Source organism: Corapipo altera, unplaced genomic scaffold (assembly GCF_003945725.1).
Source record: "Corapipo altera isolate COAL_440 unplaced genomic scaffold, ASM394572v1 113, whole genome shotgun sequence".
Lineage (NCBI taxonomy): Eukaryota > Metazoa > Chordata > Aves > Passeriformes > Pipridae > Corapipo > Corapipo altera.
In genome coordinates, this window is record NW_020884895.1 from 6,492,532 (window position 1) to 6,507,337 (window position 14,806).

Here is a 14,806-nt window from a genome sequence, read left to right on the forward strand (position 1 = left end):
GCTCAACCTTTCAAACTCTTTTCTTTCAGATTACATAAAAAAACCAGAGGAAAACTGGAAGACCTGGTTGCACTTTAAAGTTCTCACTGAATGAAACCATAACTGATATTAAAGCATAACAAAAGAAGTAACATGCATGCACCAAAATTAAATTAAGCTCCAGTAAATGGAAGATATTACTCCAGCATGCTCTTAATCCATCCATCTCCTACTCTCCTACACATTATCCAACCTCTGTGCCAAATGGGATCATTCCACTATGGCCCACACCTGCTGCATAATTGATTGGTTTGACATTAAATGTTCATGCCCAGCAGCACACATCACACCATCTCTGTGACCATGGGAATGTGATCTTTCAGTCACCAGCCTGTCAAAACTTCCACAAAAGTCAACAGCAGTTGTGCTCACATGAAATGTGCCCACTGTCTCTGGTTTTAAGCTGATCCCAGAATTTCACGGCCTTTAAGAAACACTGTCTTAAATTCTTCTTTACGGCCTTATTTCCCTTGAAGGGAAGAACACACGACGACTTGCATGATTGAGATCATTTGAACATAATCTCATGTTTTTACTGACATTTGACAATCCTCGCACCTGGCAAAACATTATGGAAACTTATATGGAAATGATTCCATTGGTAAAGAATCTGGGTAGAAATCCCAGCTGTCTTATGAGAAATATTTAGAGGATTATGGGTATCTTAGCCGTTTATTAAATTATACTTCCTTGATACAGGGCTAATCATGAAGACTAATACAGTCTTGCTGATTTTTTTCCCAAGGAGGCAAGTGAGATGTATTTGGTTTTACACTTCTTCAATTTGTATGTATACTTGTGATAGTCCTACTGCAATGCTGAGCAAAGCAATACACCCTTGCTTCCTTCCACCCAGGAGTACCCACATCAGAGCAAACCTTGGGTTGTTTTGCCTTTTTTTCCTCCCCTTTCTTGATTATTGGACAAGTCTAGAGCGACTAAATTTCTGAATTCAGGCTCAATTAACCAGCATCTGAGCTGTCACAACAAGCACATAGAATTTGATAAAGATGCTTCAGAACTAGAATCCCTCTTTCTTTATTACCTGGTGTTTAGCAGCTAAACAAGTATCTCACCCTAAATCACTTAATCATTGTTAGTCAAATAACACCTGATTGCACAGCAAGCTGAATTCTACCAGAGAAGTCACACATTGCTCAAGTACTGAATATAACTCACTGTACTGAACAGAAATGCAAAATATATACAGCCACACAGACCATATACAGAGCTCTGCCACTGTACAGCACACTGTAAATCCTGAAAATAATGGCATGATGAAAGAAGATTAGAAATATCATAGTTTTAAATAAAATTGGTCAAAATCTAGAACTGGCGGAGGATTCAATAAAATGGCTTACCACAAGAGAGCATACTTGCATATAGAAACTGCTCAACAGCTAGGGAATTCCAGCAGAGGATTTTAATTTTTTTTTGTTAATTAAAAGATGGGCTAACCTGCGTATCATCACTGAAACCAAGGACTTCATCAAAGTGAAAAGCCCAATTAGCATCAGTCCTCTTTGGATGTATAGGCTAACATATCCCTCATCAGCTCAATAAAAACCCAAGGGTGCCTCTGCTCTCCAGAACTGCAAAACTAATAAACAATTTCATTTAATTTGAAACAGACTATACTGAAATCCAGTTTACCTCAGAGTAACAGTGGATTGCATGCTTTTCTCCAGGGCATGTGTGGAAAAGTAAGTATTAAAACCTAATGCATCGAAAAGTACACTGAAAAGACTTACATTTCCAAACAGAGGAGAGAGTATGGTATATTTATCTAATTTGAAAATCACATGCTCAAAATCTCTCATGAAATGCATCGAAACATGTTTCTATAACATCCTCTAAAGTAAGTTTCTTGGCTGAACTAAAATGGCACCCAAAAAGTAATTTTTGTTATTATTTTCAAGAGGTGATAATAAAGTGCCATAGCTTCCTCTAGTATCCTGGTTGTTTCCATCCCCATCAAATGGACTGTCCAGTGTGAAAAAACCTACAAACTGGGAAGAGATTTCACTGTTTTGTAGGGGACTCTTTCACTGCTGGAAAGAAAATGCCTTTCCAATTCCAATGTTCTTTCTTGGGCTGTGCTTCAATTACAGTGCTATTACTGTATAACACAGTGGTTAAAACATCTGATCCATGTTAGTTCAACCAGATATATTTTTGATGTATCCTTAATTGTTACATAAATCCAAATGCACACAGCATTTTTCCTTCAAGAGGACAACAAAAAGAAGCAAGAAAAACAATAAAATAATCCCAACCTAGAGATTATCTCACTGTATGGCAAAAAAGCCCCCAAATGTTATAGTAATAGGCAACAATAGAAAGAAATATATTTTGGATGCACTCTGTAAGTTTTAGTCAAAGGGACTTACTATCAAATAAGTAATGACAATAATGTTTTTCTCTACAGGTTAGCCCTAATTCCTGCAGCCTTTAAAACTGTACTAAGAACTAACAACATTTTGCTGATGTTGCCCAATATAAAAGTAACTTTTCAAAATTTGGCTCTGAACACAATTCTCTCTAGATACTCTGAAATCCTAATACTTGAGTTAATGCTGGTAAGTCAGGATCAGGACAATCAGCCACGACACTGAGGCCAAGATCAACTGGACTATTCCACAGAGAAATGAAAGATTTTTGAAGAGCGAATGAAAATTATGTCTATTTTCCTATCCTTCATTACAAACAAAAAACCCACACAGGGCACAGAGCACCTATGCCAAAGCATATAAGGTGCACATACAAGGGCAAGGGAGGGAGAATCATCACAGAATCATGGAATAGTTTGGGTTGGAAGAGACCTTAAAGATCATCTTGTTCCAAACCCACCTTCCACTAGACCAGGTTACTCAAAGTCCCGTCCAACCTGGTCTTGAACACTTCCAGGGATGAGGCACCCACAGCTTCTCTGGGCAACCTGTGCCAGGGCCTCACCAACCTCAGTCAAAAATTTCTTTCTAATATCTAAGTCTACTCTCTCTCAGTTTGAACCATTTCCCCTTGTCCTGTCACTCCAGACCCATGTCCCAAGTCCTTCTGCAGATGTCTTGGAGCCCCTTTAGGCACTGGAAGGGGCTCTAAGGCCTCCTTGGAGCCTTCTCTTCCCCAGGCTGAACAAACCCAACTCCAGGGACTGCATGCTCCAGGGACTGCAAATCCTTGCCTTACAGCAACCAAAGTGGATCTGCCATCACAAGAATATTATATCACATTCCAGTGACTCCCACAGCATTTATATCAATGTTTCATCAAACGTTTTGGGTCTCATTAAAATATAAAAACTCAGCCACCACCAAACCCAGAAAACAGTTTCACTGAACAGTTCTGACCAGGTCCAATTAAGATACATAAAACTTTTATAGTTGCACATCAGTTTGGTGTTTATATGAACAACTTAAGTATTTAATAGATACCTTCACTTTTAATTACCATAAATGTCAAGAGCTTCCTGTACGATAAGAGCTCCCCAAATGTTTCAATGATTTTTGAGCTTTATCTGAAGTGATTAACTTTAGGATTTTGTAATGAAACCAACCCTACAACATTTCTAAAACTAACAACCTTCATGCCTACACATTTTCACCCTACAACATAGCCAAGGACTTTCACTGAATAATAGTGCCTCTTCTTGTACTTGACATTTATTAGTCATGATTTTAAAGTGAGGAGTATTTAATTACAAATAAAGGATTCCTGACTTTGATAACTCTCAAGGAACTGCTAAGCATGAAATAAAATATGATGCTGGAGTCTCCCCTTCGACTTTGCTGTGCATATTTCTTTCTTTTGATAATTCCAATAAAATAGACTGATTGCCGAAGTCTAATTTAAGACTTAATGAAGCAGTAAAGGTTGGGGTGATGAAAAAGAAGCTGGAACAATAACAGTAAAAACATAGTCATAGACTATGACAATCCAAGAAAAATTTTCTGGACCATTAGATTTGATTGTGTTAAACAATGACAAACTACAGAAGCAATTAGAAATCACATCCAGTATTAGAAAGTGACTAAATGCTGGTGCTGGTTAATGGCATTTTATGCTTCCTGAAGACTGGCAAACCTTTACTGCATGTGCATTAAACAAGAAGCCAATTTCATTGTCAGAATGGTACTTTTGCCTCCCATTTAATTGTGGCCAAATTGTTTCCCGAGTTTTATCTTCCCGCTAGTTTTACTATTACAAAACGCTATTAATATCAAAAAGAATATTATGAAAAAGTTGTTCACCTATATCCTGACACTGACAGTGACACAAGAAATTAATATGAAAGCTCAGTGAAACAAGACTGACACATGATTTTGTAATAAACATATACATTTATCTTGCATATATATAAATTTAAAACATATTCATGAAACTTCTAAGGTCCAGAGATATCCACCCCCCAGACTGAATCCCACAACCAGGATTTTCACACCCCACTTTAAGCAAGCCCAAACAGCAGCAGAGCAAAACTGCTCTGCCAGTTCTGAAGAGCTGAAAGCCTAGTTGTTCTAAAATTAAAAAATACACCAAAAAAAAAAAAAAATTAAAAAAAAAGGCTTTGAATCCACAAAAACACTCACACATGCACATAAAAAAAAAGCGCTTTGTGTCAGTGTTTGAGACTGATGGTTACTCACAATGGCTCAGGTGAACACAATGGCAGGGAGTCCTTCTTGACATGAAATTAAATACAGTCAAGCCTTAACATTTCATAAGCATCTTTATATTTACCAAGGGTGTATGATGCCATAGCAGCAAACACACCAAAAAATGTGGAGCCAGAACAATACTTTATATAAATGCTCACAAGCAATTTCCTTAGTGCCTCAAAATAATAAACAACTACCAATCTGACTGCTAACACCACAAATACAAATGCTTTAAATCAGTATCCCTGATCTTAATGTGTCTGTGAAAATAAAGAGATGGGAGAAGGGAGAATTGTCAGAAGGCACAAACAGAAGTTAGCAGCTTTATGCACTTTTGACATTTCAGCCTTTTCCTCCAGGTGATGCTCATGAAGAACTTCTAGCTCACCCCCTCATGTTTTCAGACAATTAATCGCCAGGCAAAATTAATCACAAGAGATCCTTCAGCAGCTTTTCCACTGGTGCATTATCAAACACAAACAGCACACATCTGTCTGTACTACCTCACCTTATTAAAAATCAAACCTTATAGATTTTTTGTGAGTACCAAGCAAGTCATATATTAAGCTGTCTAACAGAAAACACAGGTCCAGCCATGATTCCCATGGTCAAGCTGTAATAACAAGTGCCCTTACAAGGTAAACCTTGTTTTACTGACAGTCACATGACGTGGTAATGCCTGAAGGGTTGGGTCACTCCCTGCTTCACTCTGATTCTTTCAAATTTAAATTCAGATAAAATTAGCTGGCAAGAAATACAGCAAGCTCATGTTTATTGCTTGGTTTTGGTTTTCAAGATCAAATTCCTTAAACACCTAAAAAAAGAAGAATTAAACTGTCTATTCACTCAAGTGCAATCATCACATGTAAAGTAAACCAGTCAAGTTTACTCCTCATGCAGCAAGGAAAATAGAAACAAAAAACGGAACTACAACTAGACTGCTCTTCTACTGAAGCTTTGTGCAGTGCTTGATCCTTCAAACCCTGACACAGATGCAGCAATTACAGTTCAAGTTTAGCATAGTTCCTTCTACTCTGCTCTCACCTTTAAGCAAATTTCTATTTCACTGAGGGGTTCATCTCTTATCCCTCCCTTCCATACAATGCTCAGAGATAAGAGGATTTATCAGAGTGCAGGAGAGGCATTACATTTAACATTTGCTTAGAGCAAGCTCTCCAACTTTCTCTTTTCTCACCTTAGCCTTGTTCTAAATTTTACATTCATCCATAGAAGGGCTGCATTAATCCTGTCCTGTGACCTATTTTAGATAAGAATGGAGTAAACTACAGATGGGAGAGGACTTACTGGGCTCAGACCAATTTCAATTTTTCAGAGTAAAATCTTAAAAGGATGAAGGAATATTCAGTCTAAAACAGGGCTGGCCACTACTGTAACACTACAGCTAAACACCACAGCAGAGCTGCTTTTCCATGTCTCTACTCAGATAACAATGAAAAATATATTCACCTATTAAAAAGTAGAGTTAGTTGCTTTTAATTATGTACAAGTGCTGGACACTGGCTGCAAGATCACAGTGCACCTTTCATAAAGTGGCTGCAAACAACTCACCTGCCTGAATCAGTTTTCTGGCAAAAATTCTAATTATGAAATTGAGTTTCTCTGAATATTGCAGAGTACCATCTTTCCTAGGCCCCCTCCTCTTAAGCACTCCCCCTGATGCTGACAGCATATGGATTATGGGTTCTGGGAATCTTCTGCCAAATGTCTACCGAAGCTTTGTTTTGTTTGGGTTTGTTTTTTTTTTGAAACACAGAGGACAGTGAGGATGGTTTTAGTATGTTCCCTTAAAATGCTAGTAGAAATGTTTATTTTTCATTTCATTCTAGCAATATTTGCTCAATTTAACCAACCCAGTCATAATACCACACTAAAATGAACAAGACTGGAAACACCAAGTACCCTGCTTATTTAACCAAATTAGAGTCAACAAACCTTGTCTCAGTTGTAGAAGAGTGTCTTCAACCTCTTCCATCCCAAAATATCAACTTTTACTTACATCTACTCAGATAGACTGCCTAGAGAACAGCAGACAGAAGAAGGGAGGAAACCTAGCTATGTTCACAGCATCAACCAGCAACATCTGCACCGTGGCACCTTCTCACCTTTGTGTTCCACCAGCTTAAAACTTGAAAACAATGAGAGTGGAAGCAAAGGTCCTACATCCCCAAAATAAGAAAGGGTTTTGTTTCTCCATATTTCGTACCAATTGAAGGAATAACTGCTTAACAGAGATGGAAAAGAGATGCAAGCACAGGAATGTGGAGTTTGGCATCTGGAGCTGCTTGTTTTCACAGCAACTGAGAAATAACCCTGGTTGTCTGATGGGATTTGTAGGGAAGCATTTTTGTCCAGAGGTAGGTTTGCATCACTGACACTTGCTTAGAGAATTTGCCAGTGATAAGCAAAGGGAAATTAGCCAAGAACTGATTTAGCCTTGACTTTAACGGGAGTTCCCATTCAACCAGCAGTAAAATGCAGTTTATCCGTAAAAGGTTTTTCAATTATTTTTGACCAGGTCAGCCTTATTCTGTAAATCAGATCATTTAACAACTGTCTCGTTCTTGTTTCTGACTTCAAATATTCGTTCTGTTTCCCTGTAGTGCCACTGCTTTGCATAAACATTGGGCAAGTTTTAAAAATTACATATTATGACCACATCCTCTTGGTGCTGTTCTTAATCTTTAATTACTAACAAATATAAGTAATCTATTGAAAATAATGCTGTATGTCTGACTAGTTAAATATTTAGTAATTATTTAAATTCAATACTTTCTAGTCTTGGAAATGCTGAAATTAGTCAAGTAAAAAAATGGTTTTAAACTCAAGCACTGGAAATGCACATTTTGTGCACTTCATTTCATTTTATAGTCTCTAAGAACTATTACAATTTTTAATAAACTTGTATCTGGGATTTGAAGCCAAACACTTATGCTCAAAAGGCACAAATTATTAACTAAAAGACACCCAAAATGGTAATAAAACGTATCCCCCAGCGGTATATTGCAAATCGGTTGTAAAACTGACGTTTTATTAATCCAGCTGCAATTAAAGAATAACAGCTGTACCACTTGTATCACAGTGCCCTACTTTCGGGGAGATGACAAATACTGTTCATTATTCATTATATATTGCTGATTGGCAAACATTTTTCTCAGTCCAGTAGTGATATCCCTTGGGTATAGCAGCTTCTCTTTATGATTGCAAACCGAGTTCTCCTGGTATCTTGGGGTTTGCAAATGCTAAGAGTCTGTCTTTCCTCTAAGATGTTCCACATTTCAAAGAGAATGATAAATTTCTGCTGAAGCCAACAAAATGAAGCAAGACATACATATAGACAAGTATCTGGCTAACAAGTTTTTCATGTGTTACTGACAGTTACTTACTTTTCTACAATTAATAAGGCAGTATCACAGCCTCCATCTCCTGGGATAACACATTCAAACATCTGGCAGGTAGGAAATGAGAAGCAAAGACAAACAATGGCTAAAATTTAGCTAAGACTTATTAATTTTTACAATCAAAAATAACAGCTAATTAAATCATCTTTCTCTGGCATTAATATTGCATGCAGTAGATACAGTACAGGCATAATCCTCCTGCCATAGTTTGCTCTGACTTCAGCATTGGATTGTATGTAATGTTCTGTAAACATCAGGGTAGTTAGAAAAATGTTACAGTAAGATAAAACTAGTATGATTTCTGAAAACAGATACAAAGCTACAGTAGGTCACACATGTATGGAATATAATAATCAAATACTGGTAGTCTGCTGCATACATCAGAAAATCTTAACTACTCAGCTTTACTATGATCCTGATGGCTCCAGCTCCAACAAAACTGCTTTAGAACTCCCCATTTAAAGTTAATTTTATTGGAAATGTTGTCTGCAGCCCACAATGTTCTTTAATTAATATTTACTCAATTTCTGTCAGGTTTTCTAACCATACAGTAAAGATAGCACCAACCCCTATCTGAGATAACTATCCCACTGTACTGTACAGCCTTGTTTTTGTTGCTGACTACAAAATAAGTGTTAGCTGGTTAATCATGTGTGAAGCCAGTGATCTTAAGAGCTGAAAACCAACAAGAAACTAACACCTTTTTTTTTCACACCCTGAGACTAAAAAAGTAAAGTAGTGAGGTATATCTGACAACACCAATAGGATTTGAAAGATACATTTGACAGAAGTAAGGACTTCTCAAAGTTTTCTTATAAATACACCTCCCAACAAATAAAGATACTGTCATGGTTTAACCTCAGCCAGCAGCCAAGCCCCACAGAGCTGCTTGCTCCCCCGTCAGCTGGATCAGAGAGAGAATAGGAAAGGTAAAAGCTGGAAAACTCATTGGTTGAGATAAAAACACATGAGAAGAGCAAAACAAGGAATTGATTCACTGCTTCCCACGGGCAGGCAGGTGTTCAGCCATCCCTGGGAGAGCAGGGCTCCATCATGGCTAACACGGCTTGAGGAGAGAAACACCATCACTCCGAATGTCCCCCCCTTCCTCTTTCTTCCCCCCACTTTATACACTGATGACACATGACTGGAATATCTCTTTGGTCAGTTTGGATCACCTGTCCTACCTGTGTCTCCTCCCAGTCTCCCATTCACCCCCAGCCCCCTTCCCAGTGTGGAAGAATGGAAAGTAGTAAAGGCCTTGGCTCTGTGTAAGCCCTGCTCAGCAATAACAAAAACATCTCTATATGATACACCCTGAGTTCAGCACAAATCCAAAACACAGCCCCATAGCAGCCACCATGAAAAAAATTAAATCTACTCCAGCCAAAACCAGCCCATATAGTGCCTGATATGAAGCCTGGTCTGTACTTTGGGGAATTAGTTACACATATACAAGTCATCAGCATTGGGTAATGCCAAGACAGTACAACTATTTCAGTGTTAAAAGCAGCTGCCCAAACAGCAGCAGCAGGTCAGGTTGCAGGTACACATCTCCACTGCCCCCAGTGTTTCCTGCTCAAGGCTTCTCCAACCAAGAACACAGCAAAGTTTCTGCTGACTTCACTAGATTGTGAGAGCTGGAGCAAAGGGGGCAAGGGTTTAATGGGATTTCCCAAGCCTTTTAACAGAGGTAAGATGCAGTTTTGTTAAAACTGGTCAGTCTGGGGTGAAAACACTACCACGTACCAGGCATCTGGTACAAAGATAAAACTATCCTCCCTCAGTGAGGGCAGTGTAGCCAAAAGGAGATTCCCTGCTCTTTGTACAAGGGACCCATTCTGACCAGTCCTTATCAAGGCTGGGTGCAGAGAAGGAACAGGCTGGGAAATCTATTTCTCATGGCTTATTGCCCTTTCCCTTGGACCCCTTTTCCCCGCTCCCTTCCTCCAAAGCAAAAAAACCCACAGACTTTGGGAGAAAGTAGGCAAAGGTTTACAAAGAAAATTGATGCCTATCAACTCAGGAGGCTGCAGGATAGACTAGATATCTTTGGCATAAAGTTTATAGTCTGACAGCATAAAAGATGACTTCACCAGAGTAGCAGCAAAACCAAAATACTCTGGAATTTAAGCAAGGTTTCTTTACAAGCAAAGTTCTTCCTCCTTCCTTTGCATCTTCCTAGATGAGGCAAACAAAAGGCAGCTCTGTCATTTCTTCACTGTATTTTTCTTTGCTTTTGCTAATGGAGTCTCTCGAGTGCATCAACAACAATATCAACTTCCTGACTTACCCACATCATCTCTGATATTCAGTGATGTTCACCAGGTAAGTGACAGAACATGAAAATCTATTTTTAAAAAGCACATGGCAAGCTAGTAACATGGCAGGTTGTCTTCTCCTTGTTACAGGCTTATTGTCAGAGCAGGAATTACCATTCCTCTGGAAAAAAATTGCAACCCAAGTTACTATAATAGTATTGTTTACTTATAAAATATTAGTAATCCTTATTTCTTGTCATATCACATTTTCTAGTTAAAACTTTCAGACTGACAGTTTGAAATCACTACAGGGAACAACTGCAGAGTGTTTCTTCCTTCTATTATAGGAACAATCCTTGACTTGTAGACACAAGGACTGGGTAGTGAATATACTTTAATCACAAAAAAATCCAAGCCCCACACTTAATCTGGAGATCTGTGAAAGTTTGTATGTAGACCTGATCCAGGACCTTTTCTCCTGATGAAACATCTCTCCCTCCCTTTCCTTGCTAAAATGCTACTAAATCCATCAAAAAGGTCTATATAGATGTGACAGTCTCTACTAAGCTTGCTACTCTCTTCAGATCTCATGCACACTGTGGCATTTTCAAGATCTGAAATGCATGTTATGAAGGTTTCCTGTTGACCCAAGGCAGCTTCACAGCGTGGTACATCTAAGAACGGGGAAGAGGACAGCACCAGGCTGCCTGTTTGCAAAGCTTCTGAAGGAAAGAGCAGGAGACTTCACAGCCCTGTCTGAGTCAAAGAGAGAAAGGAAGGAGGACGGAAAAACCATTTAAGAAGGGGAAAAAAACATAAGGGCACAACATTGATTTTTGCTGTTTTCAGTGAATTCATTAATTCACTGACATAAAAACAGTCATCTAGGAATGTTTTCACAGTACCAATTCTATTTACCATTTGAGTTCTTCAACACTGCACTTACTACTTGCTATGTGAGCTTCATTTCTTTGTAACCTTACTTGTAATATGGTCTAATATGATAAAATAGTTTAATCAGTAGAAGACTGGTAGTTGGGATAGAGGTGGTGTTTGCTTTTGTGTGGTTTGTTGGGTTTTTCTTAATAAAGAAATATGCCAATAGTCATGAATTGCTACTACCAGGCCACAGTATTGAACTGACCTACATGAAGGATTTTTTTAATTAATTCTGGAATTTTGTATTCAACCCTAAACCGATTTCAGTACAGAGTACAACAAAGTTTCATAAACTTACTAAGTAAAATCTATATAAACTTGTGCATTCTGAACTTGAAATCATGGGAGAATGAACAGAACCCCCACTTTGTTTACACCGTTGGCAGTAGAGGAGAAAATTAGTGTATTCCTTCTTATTCTTAGTTTTCAAAGAAAACAAAAGTCTCTTAAAAATGTGAATCATCTTTGCTCAAAGAATTGGTTTACAGCTTGTGCAGACTCCGAGTCCTGCAATCCCACCCTACAGTAGAAAGCCCAGACAACTGACTGTCTTGTCCCATACCAAGTCCAATGCCTTTTGCTCTAGGCTAGGCTAAAAGGCACTGCCCCCAAGTATATACTCTTTTCAAAACTGTTTGCTACACAGAACTTTTATTTTCACCATAAAGTTTAGCATTACCTTGGTTGCTGCTCAGTGAAATATTTTTAAAGGACCTCAAGCATTACAGACACTTTCCATTAAGCGAAACATTTGGAAACTTCAGATAAGCTCAGGCAAAGAAAAAAAAAATAAAATGTGTAGGGCCTAAATGTAAGAAAACCCAGCAGGGACTCACACATTAGAGCAGTGTGGGTTCCCGAATTCAGCTCTCAAAGAACCCAAATACAACAATAATGATCTTGGCACAGGGCATTTCCTGCAGATTAATGACCAGCAGGGAGGAGTTGATGGCCCACAGCGCAGCCAAGGGCCATTAACCCCAGCCAGTCATTAATCCCTAGGAAATGCCCTGTGCCAAGATCATTTTCCTATTTCAAAATGAAAAGCAGCAGAGACCATGTAGGTTGTTTTGTTTTGTTTCAATGAATGATGCTATTCAGCTGATATCTCCAGGGTGTAACACCTATGCAAGTTAACTTGCTGTAGTTTAACTAAGAGTGCAGAGGATGGACAAAGCACAAGACCCAAGCAGAAAACATTGGTTGTACACGAGGCTGACAGCAATTAGGGGATGGCTGCAGTCCTATTCCTTGATCAGAAACATGAAGAAGTGCTGAATCACTGTGTCATGAGCAAAGACATTGCTGTGAGCTGCATTTAAACATTCCCAACTGTGCTGCTGAGCACAGTCTCAGTAATAAGACACATTTTGCCTCATCCATGCAAAAAAGTAGCATGTTACTCTAGAGCAGACCATGCCATGGATTATGCAACACTCTACAGAAGAGAAAGGATAGTTATAATGAGTACTTTGTCTGTCACATACACCTCTTGGTAATTCATGCTTCCCAAGGATCACATCCCAAACAAACCCCTATCAAAATAGTATAGAACAGTGTCTGATTTCCTGTACAGTTTCATAGGTGGTCTCAGTTTCTAGCGTGTAATTACGGATTAGCATAGACACAAAATAAAATAGAACAGTAAATCCGTGTTTACAAGCTGATCTGTCACCATAAACTTCAGTCTGCCATTAACAGGCACGTTGAATCCTTTGCTATGGTGTTTCTTCAAAACAGGTAACAAAAAAGATGGTAGAGGGTTCCCACAGCAGCTCATTGAGTGAAGCCAGTTTTTACTGGGATCCAGTAAAATAACTCTTGGGTACCTTGGTCTCCTGATGAATTTCACACAGCATCCTTCAAGATAAGCATTTTGAAGGTAAGAAAGTTGCACACAGAGAAGGATTTTTCCAAGGATGCCAGGTGAATAACCATCTTTGAGACATTGAACCTTATCAACATGCTGAAATTCATACAGCCTGTCACTTAACTGGGTGGCAAAGCAGTGTGCAGGAGGAGCAAGCACCAAATCCCCTCAAGTACATGCTTTTAGGAACATTTCTGTAATAATGACAATATAGGGATGCAGGGAGGGGAAGTCTTATCTTTAAATTCAGAATTTAGCATATATCCAGTTATCATGACTGCACGTTGGTGAGCCTAATTTTGTTGGTCTATAATCATGTAATTAAAGCTTCTCACTAACAGCATTATCACTGCTTTAAATACCAATACATCACCAGACTTCAGATTAAGAGACTTTGTTTTATAAATACCATCCTAGTACTTTACATATTAAGTAAGGTCTTGACCGAAAAAAAAAAAAAAGACAAGGTAGAACAACAGCCTTAAAAATTATTCTCCGAACTAATTGTCTTATTTGTGAACAACTGAACCTCTGCAGCTTCCTCACAAGGGGAAGTGGAGGGACAGGCTCTGATATCTTCTCTGTAGTGATCAGTGACAGGACCTGAGGGAACAGCTGGAGCTGTGTTGGGGAGGTTTAGGTTGGATATCATGAAAAGGTTCTTCCCCCAGAGGGTGGTTGGGCACTGAACAGGCTCCCCAGGGCAGTGGTCACAGCACCAAGGCTGCCAGAGCTCCAGGAGCTTTTGGACAACGCTCTCAGGTACACGATGTGAGTCTTGGGGTGTCCTGTGTAGGGTCAGGAGTTGGACTGATGATCCTTGTGGGCCCATTTCAACTCAAGATTTTCTATGATTCTATAAATCAAATAGCCCTAATAAATAAATAGTTCTCTTATCTCAGAAGCCCATCTTCTTTCTTCTCTACTCTGGCAGTCATAAATTCACCTGCTAACTTAGTGCCTGTGAAAGACAGTATTTCTCATAGTTTTAAGCTGAGTTGCATGGAGCATCTCCCCTGCACAATCCCTTCCTAATGTTCTTTATAGTGCTATTTCCAAAGACAACTCTATACAAAAATGGATTTTTCTATACTAGGGAAGAGCTTACATGTGTTTTTATTTAGCACTAAACAACTGTGCATGGTTACTTGCTCTTACAGTCCTTAATCTTACAGAGGGCTAATAGGCATCCCCTCCCCACCCAAGAAGAGGAGCACATATAGTACTTTGGAGCATCAGGCTCTCATCAAGACCATATGTGAGCAGAGGGGAATGATCCCAGCACTCTTTTAACAAGTGCTTGTGGTCCTCTGGTTATATATAATTTACTGGAAATAAAAGAGATTCATGAGAACAATTCAGGAGGGACTGAGTACAACCAGCAATGCTTTTCAGGAATTTGCTGCCCAGTTGCTACAAAGGTCACCTCTTCTAGCCTGTTGATTAGTTTGATACATTGATTCCCACAATGAAAAGTAGAGTTAGTTGAAGGTTTTTTCTGCATCAAGTAGTAGAACAGCATATCAAAACCTACACTGTATTAACAGACACCAGATTATCCACTTTATTTGTCCACAGAGTGCAGCAGTGTACCAGAAACCAATACACAGAACTAATTCA

The 14,806-nt window shown here is 38.9% G+C and overlaps 1 protein-coding gene across 7 annotated transcripts in view; it reads right to left on the reverse strand.

The window, feature by feature from the left end:
• Positions 1–14,806, reverse strand: part of NAALADL2 (N-acetylated alpha-linked acidic dipeptidase like 2) — a 473,876-nt gene that overhangs the window by 361,874 nt on the left and 97,196 nt on the right. The window contains exon 4 of one of the 7 annotated variants that reach the window (XM_027647489.1): positions 412–508. The exons of the other annotated variants lie outside the window; for them this stretch is intronic. The gene's annotated coding sequence lies outside the window, so the exon portion shown is untranslated. The remainder of the gene's footprint in view (positions 1–411; positions 509–14,806) is intronic. 7 annotated transcript variants of the gene reach the window in all.